Source organism: Protopterus annectens, chromosome 7.part0 (genome assembly GCF_019279795.1).
Source record: "Protopterus annectens isolate FY-2018-M chromosome 7.part0, PAN1.0, whole genome shotgun sequence".
NCBI lineage: Eukaryota > Metazoa > Chordata > Ceratodontiformes > Protopteridae > Protopterus > Protopterus annectens.
In genome coordinates, this window is record NC_056739.1 from 720,533,400 (window position 1) to 720,547,571 (window position 14,172).

A 14,172-nucleotide genomic window follows, 5' to 3' on the forward strand; every position below is an offset into this window, starting at 1 on the left:
AGAACAGAAAAATTAATAAATTCTGGAGGAATATCTACAAGGACCCAGCTGAGCACAGTAAGGAAGCTGACTGGATAAAAGAAGTAAAGAAACAATGAACAGTCTCTGATACAGAAAATATGTAGTACAATGAAATAACTCCTCCTGAGTTAGAGATAAAGTACAGAAAGGCTCCTTACTGGAAAACGTCAGATCCAGATACTGTGCCTAACTTTTGCCTAAAGGTACTGACATCTTTGCACCATGATTTAGCCTTGAGTAAAATCTACTTATATATATATACATCTTGAAATGACCCAAGACTGGATAACAATGGGGAAAATTACACTCATATTTAAAAGTGAACCAGCAGATCACCCTAAGAGCTACTGACCAATAACCTGTCTCCAAACACCATATAAGTTGCATACAGGAACATATACAGATAAAGTATTCAGTCATTTAAATAAAAGTTTTGTCATGGCCATAGAAAAGAAGGAGAATAAAACAGATGAGTATGGAATAAAGAATTATCTTTACTTAAGTAAAGACATAATAGAGATCTTTAAAAAGAAGAGGAATCTCAGCATGGCATGGATAGTTTACACAAAAGCATGTCATAGTATTCCACACTCCTGGATTACAGAATGCTTACAGTTATATTACATCCATCAAACACTGAAACATTTAATTGCAATTACTATGAAGAAATGGCAAACCACTTTATACTTGAACCATAAAAAAGGACAAATGGTTATCCAAGGTGTGAAAATCCATTATGGAATATTTCGGGTAATTCTTTGTCACCATTACTGTTTTATCTTGCTCTCAGTCCATGTAGCTGTTTATTCAACCATGGTAGGTCATGTATTCAATCTGACTCCAAGAAAATCTAGTCAAGGGATATCTCATCTCTTTTGTGGAAGATCTAAAATTGTGTACCTTACCAGATAAACACATGGAAGAGTATCTACAAGTTGTTACAAGCTTCTCAGACAACATAGGAAAGTGATTTAATCTTGACAAATGTACAAAAGCAACATTTGAAAGAGGAAAGTTGAAGAAATGAGGAAAAATAAAACTTAGGAAGGAAAGTGATATGAAGAAGGAGCAGCAATACAACATGAAAACATGACGACAAAGCTCAGTAAAGCATACTTTAGAAGACTAAAATTAATACTGAAAGCTCCTTTGACATCTAGGAATAAAGCTCAAGCTATACATCAACTTGCCCTTCCTCTTTTAACTTATAGTTTAGGGATGATTGACTGGCCACAAAATAGCTGGCTAAGCTTAATAGGAAAACAAGAAAATTGCTTCATGCCCATCAAATGGTATACAAGAACCAGTGTTTGCCAAGGTTCTGTATCTCTCTTGGTCTGAAGGAGGCATGGGCCCCTTGAAATTGACCACACATATAGGTCTGTGATTGTGGGACTACATACATATTGATTGACATCATCAGATCCAAACATAATGAAAGGTCTAAGTGACCTAACTTTTGACCAACTTGCTGTCCTTCTATATTGCACAGCTTACAAATAAAGGGATTGTGTCTATATTGTGGGAAGTCAGTGTCTCCCTTTAATCAGCCCCATTAGGCCAATATTTTAATATAATGCCCCCTTTGGCATGTATCTGTCCAGACACATCCAACAACTGGAACACCCATATAGATACCTTACTAAAAGGATACAAGGCCTAAACAACATGTCCTACATGGTCCGGCACAAACCCCTGTCACTATACTCAGTATCCTACAGACTACTAAGAGGTGACCTGTGTCTGTCATACAGGACATCCTCAAACCCATTATTGATGGATTTGCTGCACATCAGCAAGTCAAATGGCATCAGAATTGCTTTGTCTATGGCATCCAATCCTCTTCTGCAACATCACAGAACAGTTTGGATGGAGAGGCATATCATGCAGAGGATACCACTGTTGTGGAACAGACTCCGCAGCCATATAAAATGAAGTTCATCCATGTCTATATTCAAATGCAACTTAGGTCTATGGATGGGAAACAGAAAATTTAGCAGGGGACTTTCCCCTGTACTACTAATGGACAACTCCTAAATGCTTTATCCCACGCAGGGGCTTCCTTCAAATTATTTATAGTATGATACCAGTTATTCTCATTAGCAGTAATATATAATTATCGATTATGGGATGGGTAAGGTCAATCCATAACAAGATGAGATAGGTTATTTCAAACATAAAAAGGGAAACTGGCTAGGCTTAAAATGGCCTGCAAGGGCAGCTAACCTAATACTCACTTATGAATTTATGAACCTATGAACAAAATACATGTAAGATGACCTTTTTGCTTAGGTAAGTAGAAACCATTAAGAAATAGACAGGCATGGAAATCCAGCCAAATCTAAATAAAAACCAGATGACAACAGAAAGTGCAAAAAAAAAAAAAGAATACAAAGAATGAGATCAGGAAAAAAGAAAATATTAATGGAAAGACAACAATTATAGCAAGAAGTACAGAGATGTGCTGGAACAGCTGCATGTTGACCAAGACTTGTTGTGTGAGAAGCTCAGGTGAGGTGAATTTCAAGGTAGCAACTTGAAATGTCAGGACATGCTAGAGCAATTTGCAAAACCCAGAGACTGAACGGCCAAAATATAAGACTTACATATAATAAGTCTGAGATGACATTTCTTGGAATATTCCTTTTTCTCCAAGGTATTTCAATCTCAGAGTTGGTATATATAAGCTCAGGGGTACAGTGGGGGGGGGGCTTGTTCATAGGTTCATAGGTTGGTACTAGGCTGTCAGCCCTAGGGCCTATACAAGCCTAGCCATAACAATTCCCTGGCTATTTCTTCCCACATTATTTACTTTCCTGGACCCCTGTCTAGAAGGGCGACTGACGTGATCCCTGGAGTGAATTTCTTTTCTCCCATCCAATCATCAAGGTTCCTCTTGAAGAGGTCCAAAGAGGCACTCTGCTTTACATGTATGGGCAATCTATTCCAGAGTCTGGGGAGTCTCTGGGTCAGGAACCTATCCCTCCAGCATGTTTTGTTTATTGTGATGACAAGGTTTAGATCCCTGGAGCGTGTAGCTCTGAGGGATTGGGATTTCTTTAAGTGTAGCATGTCCAACAGCTCTGGGTTTGACATGGCCTTGTATGTTAAGCAGAGATCGCCTCTGAGTAGACGATATGCGACAGAGTATAGCTGGAGTTTTTTAAGGCGGTCAGCGTATGGCATCTGCTTTAGGCCTGTGATTCTTTTAGTGAGGTATTTCTGTGGCCTTTCCAGTTGTTGCAGATGTCTTGAAAGGTACATACCAAATGGGGCGTTGTATTCTATAATGGGTCTAATGAGGGATGAGTACAGTGGGACAATGACCTCCTTTTTTCTGGATGAAAAGCCCTTCATGATGAGGTGTGCCACATAGAAGGATTTCCTGACTGTTGTGGCGATGTGGTTATCGAAGGTGAGACCACTGTCCACCTGTGTCCCTAAGTCTCTTATCACACTTTCTGTGTTTAGTGTACTGCCACCTATATGGTAATTCATGGATACATGTTTTTTCCCAAATGGGATAACAATACATTTCTTGGCATTGAGCTTGAGCCCATGGCTCTGGCACCAAGCATCTGTTTCTGTAAGGCCCTTTTGTAGAGTATCCACATCATTTTGGGATTCAATAATGGCTCCCAGTTTGCAGTCATCTGCAAACTTTGTTAGCCAGAGTCCCTTAGTGTTGACCTGTACTTCAGAGAAGTAGATGCCAAACAAGAGCGGCCCCAGGACTGAACCCTGAGGTACTCCACTTGTCACTTGTCTGGAGCTGGATTTGGAGTCAGCTACGTTTACAGTGTGGGTTCTATCAGTAAGCCATTTAGCAACCCATTGGGTGACATAGGGATTAATGCCCAACTTAGTAAGTTTATCTATGATTCCAGAGTGGGGGATGGTGTCAAAGGCCTTGGCAAGGTCTAGATAGGCTGTGTGGACCACCTTACCCTTGTCCATGGCTCTGGAGACTGATTCAAAGAAGTCAATCAGGTTCAGGAGACAAGATCGGCCCTTCACAAACCCAAACTGGGTGGGGTCCAGTGTTTGAAGGTTGCCAATGTCTTTGTTTATAAGTTCCATGATAATACGCTCCATGGCCTTGCAGATAAGGCTTGTCAGACTGATGGGACGGTAGTTTCCGGGATCCAAGGTGGATCCCCTTGTGGATTGGGATAACTGTAGCTCTGCCACTCAGTGGGCACGAAACCTGAGGTGAGGCTATGATTAAACATGACACTTAGGTGAGGTGCCAGTTCATATTGTAGTTCATGTAGTACACAGCCCGGGATGTTATCTGGTCCCATGGATGCTGTATTCTTGGCTTTAGAGAGTGCGTTTTGTACCTGTGTGGCCGTTATTACTGGAATTTGGCAATCTTCCGGTATTGAGATGGGCCATTTAGGGGTGAGAGGGGGTGAAGTTGGCACTGAATCGATCTGCCAGGATATTGGCAATATCCTTCGGATCAGTATATTTAATGCCATTCTGTTTTAGCTCAGAGCAGATTGAGCATTGCCATTTAGATTCTTGACATAGTTATAGAATGCTTTGTGGTTGTCTTTGGAATCTTTGGCAATTTTATTTTCATAACTAGCTTTGGAGGATTTTATGAGGCATCTCAGTTTCTTACTGAGGCTAGTAAGGGAGTTTTTTGCATCCTGGGATTTTCCTCTTTTCTGCAAAAGTTTCTTCCTTTTGTTGTAAAGTTTGTTTATGGCAGGGGACCACCAGATTGGCTTCCTTTTCTTGGATGAGAACATTTTGGTTCTATTTGGGATGGCACGATTTATGCATGAGTGGATGTGCTCGTACAGTGCCTTAGTGTAGGATTCAGCAGTTGAACTTTCAGTTCCCGTCTGCATGGGTGTCATGAAGTTTGTCACTTCTGAAGTTGGCTTTGGAGAAGTTTTTTATGGTGGTTTCTTTACTGGAGGGTGGGGGTGGGATGTGGATGTTAAGGGTGATTAGCTTATGGTCAGACCTGACTAATGAGGGGGTAACCATAGGTATGGAGCATTGATTTCCCATGTTGGTAATGACCAGGTCTAGGATATTGGAGCCCCTGGTGGGACTATGGATTAGTTGATCCAGGGCGTTGGAATTTATGAATTCCAAGAACCGTTGCGCAAAGGTGTTGGGACATGAGTAGTTTTCCCAGTTAATGGCAGGGTAGTTAAAATCACCCAGTATTAGGGTGTTTGGTTCTATCTTAATATTTTCCAGTATGTTTAGAAAGGTGTAGTGAGAATCTTGGGGTATGGTGGGGGATCTGTAGCAAGCTACAGTTTGGATTGCAGTCTTACCTAGTGTTAGTTGCACTTGGAGAATTTCAGACACATTGTGTTGGCCAACTAGCCTGGTGGTGTGAATATCCTTGGTGAATATTGACACTCCTCCACCTTTAGTGTTTCAGTCCTGGTTTGGTGGCCGAAAAGTGTGGTAAGAGTTGTAGCCTGGTATTGCAGGGGTGCTCTCTGGAGCCTTGAACCAGGTCTCAGTTACTGCACAGATATCGATGTTCTCCATTTTTAGGAGTGCCTCGAGAGAGTGCATTTTGAGGTTTAGACTTCTAGAATTGAGTAGCATTACCTTCAGATTTTGCATGCTTGTACCTGTTACGGTGGTGGTTTTGTCCTTTGAAGTTTGCCTAAACAAAGGCACTATTGTCCGTCATGCAAAAAGAAGTTTTAAGAAGAAGAGCAGTTTTCAAGATTTGCTCTTCATTGGGTTTTTGGTCGTTCTTTTTCAGCTTTTTGGGACTCAGCTTTTTGAGTGCCAACACTTCAATAGGGCACTGATTTTAAACCAAAAGATAAAAGGTTAATATTGGAAGCCCAAAACAGGGGAATACATACTAGATGGTTCACCAAATCAATAGAAAAGTTAGGAGATACAGACGAATGCAGATTTTGAGGTACATAACTAGAAAGAGCTGCACATCTTGTTGCAGGGTGCAGTACAAGTGGCTGAAGATTTGTATACTAAAATTTATTTATTTATTTATTTATTTATTTATTTTACATTTGTTAACCGGGAAAGTCCGACTGGATACAGGTTCATTTTCAGCGGAGGCCTGGGGAGAAAAGCTCCAAATGTACAAAAACAAGTGTAAATACAGTGAAATTATTACAGTGACTTATCACAAAACCGAGATTTGTTTAACGATATGTACACACAGGTACACGTTCTTCTCACATACACACAGCAAAGGCTGGAAGCAAGTAGCTGAGAAAGAAATAGTTGAAGATTTCATCTGAAAAAGGAAAACACATATATTAAGGTGGTTATCATACATGGTGTAGTGTTAATTTTAAATCTTTCCAGTAGTTGGGTGATACACAGAATTTTAAACAGAGAGTCAGAGTTTTATTCTTATAATGAGGTTCTCATTTATGAAATATGTTTGAGTGGACATAGCAATGTGGCAAGGTTGTTACCCTGTGACTTTGTAAACATTACAACATTACAGGCAGCTGTGAAACATTGGAAACATGAACCCCAGAGGATTGTTGAAAAGGACAGTTATGATTAGGTGAGATCATCCTATACCAGCAGCTGAGAAGGTAGACTCAACTACATTGATAACGTTGTTCAAGAAAAAAGACAGAAATAGCCTTGGTTATTGAAATCCCTACACCCAGTGTCTTATGAACTGAAAGACATAAACTTCTAAAGCATCAAGGCTTGCAAGTATTAACTAGAGCAATATGAATAAGGATACACAGATAGTTCCAGTTGCCGTAGGAGCAAATGGGCTAATAAAAAAGGATATTAAACATGTCTTAATATACTACTGATAAAAGTAACCCCTTATGAATTGTAAAAAAAGAGGCAATTCTGAGTACATCACAACTGCTGAAAAGAGCACTCATATCAAATGTCAAAGGCTGAAGCAAAACTGATTTTATGAACTTGAATTATGCCCTGACTTAGGAATGAGGTCCATTTCCATCAAGGTATGTAAAACCCTAAGCATTTGGAGAAATTAAACTAATACAGTGATGGGTATTAAGGGTCCTTGTAGCTTCTCTAGTCCTAGCACCAGAGAGACAGCTTGTAGTAATTTTATCCTTGTCCAGCCTGCTGAGGACAGTGTCAGTGTGACTAACCATGGAATCACCAATAGCAACAGCCTTGTGATTATCTGCAGGCCTATGGGTCCTTAGGAGAACAAGTTTGCAGTGCTGATGAATGATTTATAACAGAGGTATGTGCTGGACTAGGTGTGAATAGCATTATATATAAGTGCTTAGGTGACTGAAGTTTGCTACATGTGTATAGGGAAGGGTTAGGCAGAGATTTATAACAGCCACACATGTTAACAGGGTAGTATGCTGCTGTTTACTGACACTAGGTTGTTGAGATAAACTTGCAAACTAAGTATTTACATCTCTCACATTTGGAATCAGAGTAATCCAGTAGTAAAGAATTCTTAGTAAATGTTAGGCAGTTATTGCACTACTACAAGACTCCTAGGACTAGCATTCTGGCAAGAAAAGATGTATAAGAAGTCTGTGATTCCATGATGATAGCAGGACTACTGGTTTTACTAAATGTTTTATTTGAGAAATTAAAAAAGAGTTATGAAATAAGAAAACAGTAGTGATTTCCTTATTGTCTACTCCTTAGCTAGTGCTAGTTTCACTGTAGTTGTATGTTGGTAGGAAATAATGTCCTTCTGTTCCTTTTACGTACCATATATTACATAAGGAGTGGGCAACACAACACTTACTGAGTTTAAAGGTGCAACATGGACAGAATCGGGGAGAAGGTTTGGCATAATGGTTAAGGTCTTTACCTAATAGACACAAAGTACAGGGTTTGAGTCTAACCTCTAGTTATTGGTTAGGCTTATAACAGTCCACAGACTGACAGCCTAGTCTTTACCTTTGAACCTATGAACAAAATGGTTACAGAGCAGATTTGTCTGGCAGATCACAGATGAAACTTTTCCCATTTTGCTTTCCTTAGATAAAAATGACACTTCTCAACTCCTTTCACAAGTTAGAGTTAATGATGATGCAATTAAAGAATGCAACACAATCTTTAGCCTATTATAATCAACAACATTGTAATACCCTAAGGGAAAAAAAAACAAAAACAAATTTAAAGTAAAACAAAAAAAGAAAAATACAGAAAAATTGTCTGATAGTCCTTAACCATTGTTCTCAACTTTCCATCACCAAAATGTGGAACACTACCACTTACAATTTGGAACAAATGGATAAAATGTGTAACGCTTACTACTAACTTATGAAAAACTTCAAGTAGGAATCTTAAAGGATGGTCAGAATGAGTTGCTTGATACTTATACAAAGTTCTTTTGCTGAATTTGTATGATTCAGTATCATTTGATGTGACTATCAGTTAAAAGTTTCTTGCCATTGTGGCTGATAAGAAAGGAATGGTAGAGGTCATGGGAACTGATTCTGATACCTACATTTGGAAAGGAAAGAATTATGAAAACTGGTCAAGGTGGGGAGGCTACATCCTTTCACACAGGTGCTGGGCTTCATCAGATCAGGTGACCGAGGGAGTAGACCATTGTAGATGTTGCAAAAAATGTGTATGACTGTGTGAAGGACATAGTGTTAGTGATGAGAAGGAAACTTAGTGAACAAAATACTGTTTATAATAAACTCACATCAACTGCTGTTATGTGAGAGTAGGCAGTCTGTGTTAAATTGAATTAAAATTACAAAGCGCCAACTAGGTAAGGAAACTAAGTGAAAAGAAGATAACAAAGATCTAAAAACGTGCAAACAATAGCAGCATATACACATTTATCTATATGCAAAGTCCCATAATCTAACAAGATGAAAAATAAAACAGGATAGAAGGAATATATATACTGGGGAGGGACATGACATATTGGTAGTTATTAAGTTAGAGAGAGGGAATGAGTATAAGAACAAATATGGTGTACAGACTGCAAAGAATAAAGTTGTTAGACAGCAAACTGTGCAAACATTAGATCATCTCAGATGTTCAAGGCGGTCTAGATATTAGGATTGCACAGGGTGGCATTACTTCCTTAAGGTAGGTGAGAAAAATTGGTGTGGAGTGTAGGAGTCGTCCTCCTGTGCACCTAGCAGATTAAGTGATGTCTGTGGTCACGCAGGCAGTAGCAACGTGAGTACTTCTTGGGCAGAAACAGGGTCATTCAGGAAAGTACTCCTATGAGAATCCTGAAAATAGCAATCAGTACTTGATGAATGCTCAAAATGTCCAGAGTTCCTGCATGGGTGGAACTTATTATGTTTCCTCTGTTTATCCATACTGCATCACTGTACAGTACAAGGAGAGTCCAAACTGGGAATTCACTCATCAGATCTGTGCATGTTGGAATGAGGCACTCCATATAAATCCTGGCTAGGCAGTAGACAATAGTTCCAGCGAATATGTTCTTATAAAAAGGCCCTTGTTACTCCCAGGTGAATGGTTGGTAGTAGTAGTAGTAGTAGTAGTAGTAGTAGTGGTAGCAGTAGTAGTAGTAGCAGTAGTAGTAGCAGTAGTAGTAGTAGCAGTAGTAGTAGTAGTAGTAGTGGTAGCAGTAGTAGTAGTAGCAGTAGTAGCAGTAGTAGTAGCAGTAGCAGTAGTAGCAGTAGTAGCAGCAGTAGTAGCAGTAGTAGCAGTAGTAGCAGTAGTAGTAGTAGCAGTAGTAGCAGCAGCAGCAGTAGTAGCAGTAGTAGTAGCAGTAGTAGCAGTAGTAGTAGTAGTAGTCGCCCTGAGGTTTAAGAAGTCTAATGCAGTACTGACGTCTGACGGAAATAGCCTCATTTAATTTAAGATAAAATAAATGGCACTAAAACAAAAACAGAATACATGAAGCAATGCAATTATGCAACTATAATCCAAGAAATTTAAAATGGTTACAGGGCAATTTTATATAAGAGCTGTCATAGACTAAACCTTATCCTACGCTGCTTACGTTAAATAAAAAATGCTACTTCTCAGCTCCTCCTACAATTCAGAGGGTTTAGTTCTCATTGGGCAAGTACATGTATGATACTTTTGATCTATATCCAGATGCCCTCATCCTCACAAGCATAGAATAGAATCTGTCACCAAACTTCCTTAGTCATTCATAACTTGCTTTGTCATAAGCCTATTGGTTCTGTAGAATTAACCCATTGGATTCTTTCATGCATCCTGTTCACATCAATTAATGCTGACAATTTCCTGCTCCAAAGCAAAGAATGTTACTCTATCAAAAAAGTAAGCATCATGCGGCTCAATTGATTTCTGTATTAATACAGTTTAAACTCAAAGGAACATAAATTACTGTTTATCTCTTGATATATAACTCTTATAAAAGTTATGAATAAACGCTCATTGTATAATTTTTATCTTTTTCATCAATTATTTTATTCTCTGGAGATATCCACCCCACCACAGATCTATGCATAAATAAAACTATTTTTGTTCAATATGACAACATTTTGTTAACTTTTAAAAGTTTGAAACTGATACATATTAATATAAGATGAATTAATAAAATATATTCATATTGTACCTTTCTGACCTTCCAGATATTGTTTTTTTCCATGAAACTTTGTTCAGGAAAGACATTCTGTACTCAGAAATTACTCTACTTAGGTATGACATTCTGTGCTCTTTTAAGAAACACAAAATAAATGCTGGTTGTGTTATTTTTTTTTTATCTGACACTGAAGTCGCCTACTCTTTTAAACAGGAATTAATTTCATTCCAGTTAAGCAACAAGTCCAAATTTACTCTTTGTTGCTTGTATTCGTGTTTTCCTGATTTTCAGTGTTTATTGACTGAATGGGCTTACAATGTAAAATATGCAAACTTTGCATGTAAGCATATTCTCTATTTTTTTTTGGGGGGGGGCAGAAGAGCAAAAGTAGACTAGTTGCTCAGAAGAGTTAAGTGTTTTCTTTTTTGCTCAAAATGTTTTATTGAAAAATATAAGTCGATAAAAACATTAAAACATTACATATGAAATTTACATTAAATCAAACATATATTTCATTAATAATAAAAAACAGTAACATCAACTATTTACAAGGCATCTACATATACAAGAAAATATATTGTGTGCATTCATTCTATTAGTTTATGGTTCTTTAGTGATTACTTGTTTGTTTATTTAACAGATTCTTGAGTTTCATCCATGAATTAAGTGAAAAGGTTGTTCTAGTGCTTTTTTCTTTAATTGATATAATCTCTAGTTGTGAGGTTTTGGTTGCAATATTTAAAAATTCTTTCATTGAAGGAGTTGAGACACTTTCTAATTTTTTGTGATCACTTTACTTGTGAATGACAAAGGACTCCAAAGAAGAGAGTAACCATTTCTGTTAACACATGAAGGTATTGGAGTATTAAATAAAATTAACAAATTGTTAACATAAAATAATGAGTGAATAATGCTTGTAGGAAGATGTTAACATCTTTCCAAAATGGTGTGATTACATTACAATCACAAATCAAATGTAGCCAATAGGCTTTAATATTCGATCCACATCTCCAGCAATTAACTTTATTGTTAAACATTAATTCAATCTTATGAGGTGTAATAAAACTTTTACGTACAAATTTCCAAGAGAATACTTTCCATTATAAATTCATTGTGGTTTGAGCTGAAAATGAAAATATCATGTTTTTTCTCACTGTTACTAGGGTGATATTTATTATTAGCTATAAAATAATCCCCATAATTATTTTTGCAATAATCTGTCTTTCAATATCCGCTTCTAACCTATTATATGCATCTTATCCCTCGAGGCACCATTTTTAAATCCCCACTTCTGATCCTGGCTGTGGTGTGTCCTCTAGCTTGCACACTTTTTTTACATTCCTGCCAGTGTCATTTCTCTCCCAGTGATCGTCTCCTGCTGGCCAAAAATTACAGAAACTTTAAATACATTTTACTGTCTCATCCTCAGTGCAGGAAAATAGCCTACTCCTCCCCCTGTACTGTTCTGATTTAAAGGAATCAAGAAAAGTTTAAAAACTTTTTTACATTCCTGCCAGAGTAATTTCTCCCCCAGCGATAATCTCCTGCTGGCCAAAAGTTACAGGAACTTTAAATACATTTTATTGCCTTATCCCCAGCACAGGAAAAGAGCCTACTCCTCCTCCTGTGCTGTTTTGATTTAAAGGAAGCAAGAAAAGTGTTAAAAAGTATGTGCACTCTACTCTTCACCTCCTACAGTTTTAACTTATGTACCGCCTAATTCCTGATCCCGCGGTGGTGGTGCTGCAGTAGCGTTGTCACCTCACAGTAAGACGTTGTCCCGTTTGATTCTCAGCTAGAGCGTCTTCTGAGTGGAGACATGCGTGAATGGGCGTACCTTTGTTGAAGGTTGTGCATCAGGCCTGGCAGGCCGGTACGTAAAAATCAACTGCCAATCATTAGTGGACTGGAGTTCCGCTGTGGCGACCCCTAACCAGGAAAAAGCCGAAAGACACAAACAAACCGCCTAATTCGTGATAAGTGATTTCAGTGCTTGCTCCTTGCCAGAAGCCATACTCTTCTACTCTGTATCCCCTATATCTATCAGCAGTCTAGCCCTTAGACTCTCCCCCCTCTGTTTCTTATCTTTTCTTTTTCCTTTTTCATTCAGTCTCATGGTCTCCCATTGTGGTATCACTGTTGCTATTACAGGAATTGGCCACTAGATGGCAATCTAAGACCACTATTGATTTGTCTTCTTTTCTCCATTGAGAAAAAAAAGACCTTCTCCTAGATATTCTTCTGCTCCTTACTCCACTCTGCACATCCTCATTCTCTCTGAACCACTCTATCCTTTCTCCCCTTCCATCACTAAACAGTCCCTTACTCCCTTGAATACCTTACCTTGGAACTTACTTACTTACCACTTTCACTGATTGTTTTCCTCTTTTCCTTTCTTCTTCCTTTCCTTTTTAGCTCTACCCACTCTGTTCGCCTTATGGGCTCACTCCGCTCCCCTACCCTACCCCAATTCCCAACCACCCCCACTGTAACTACACTTATACTACCCTCATACCTCTCAACTGTAGAAATTTTCACAGAAAGTCCAGATATTTGCCTCATATTTTTGGTGTGGCCCTTCTAAAATCTGTACTTTTCTGGCAAATAGCAGAGGATTGAAGTCATTAAATAATGACAAACATTTGAATTTAAGACTACACACCTTCAAAAAAAACGCATGCTAATGCAAAACCTATTATTCTATCAACTGTCTAAGTTTATAACAGTAATATTTAAAATCTGTCCCTATTTGTCCCCCCATCATTTTAGGCTTTGTCCAGATTTTTTGCTCTAAGAGGTTAAGAGATATGACTACCCTAACCACTCCCACTACCTCATTACCCAGCCTAAACATACCCATAATTCCATTCATCTATACCCCCAATAAATTAAAGCTATACTCCAACAAATCACAAATAGCAACCTTCAATCCTCATTAAACTATATCGCCACCAACCCATAACTTATCTCGTCACCAACCAATTAACGTTTTTCAATCCTTAATCACCTAAACCTACCATCTTATCTTATAAGATGACACTTAAACCTCTACCTCTACTCATAAAATAGTATTCCTACTCACCTTAACTTCACTAAACTATCTCACCCAACTTACCAATTCTAACCACTCCCCCTCATTCCACACCACTATATCATCCCAAACAAAACACAATAACACTACTACCCTATCTCCTCACCTTTACACCCTAAATACCCTATACTCTTTCCTTATAGACTCCTACTTAACACTAAACCCAATGCTCCCAATTACAATACCTTTAACTCCACAAAACTCATAACCCATACATTACACCCCAAATTCACCAAACATCTCCTCCAATATCTCATCTCTATCCTTCTCTATGAGGATATCCATCCAAACTCAGGCCCCCTCTACCAAAGAAAGCCAAGACCCACAAACCCATCCCCCAAAACAAAATTCAAACCCCTCCACTTCTCAGCTCTGAATTCTCAGAGCCTATGTAACAAAATCCCAAACCTTCAAACCTGACTTCTACATAATCAGCCTGATATTCACTCCATCTCAGAAATTTGGCTTAAGCCCCACATAAAAGACTTGGATTTAATACCACCCAACTACCGTATACTAAGAAATGACAGGACACAAAAAAGGTAGTGACGTAGCACTACTTTACTCACCATCCCTT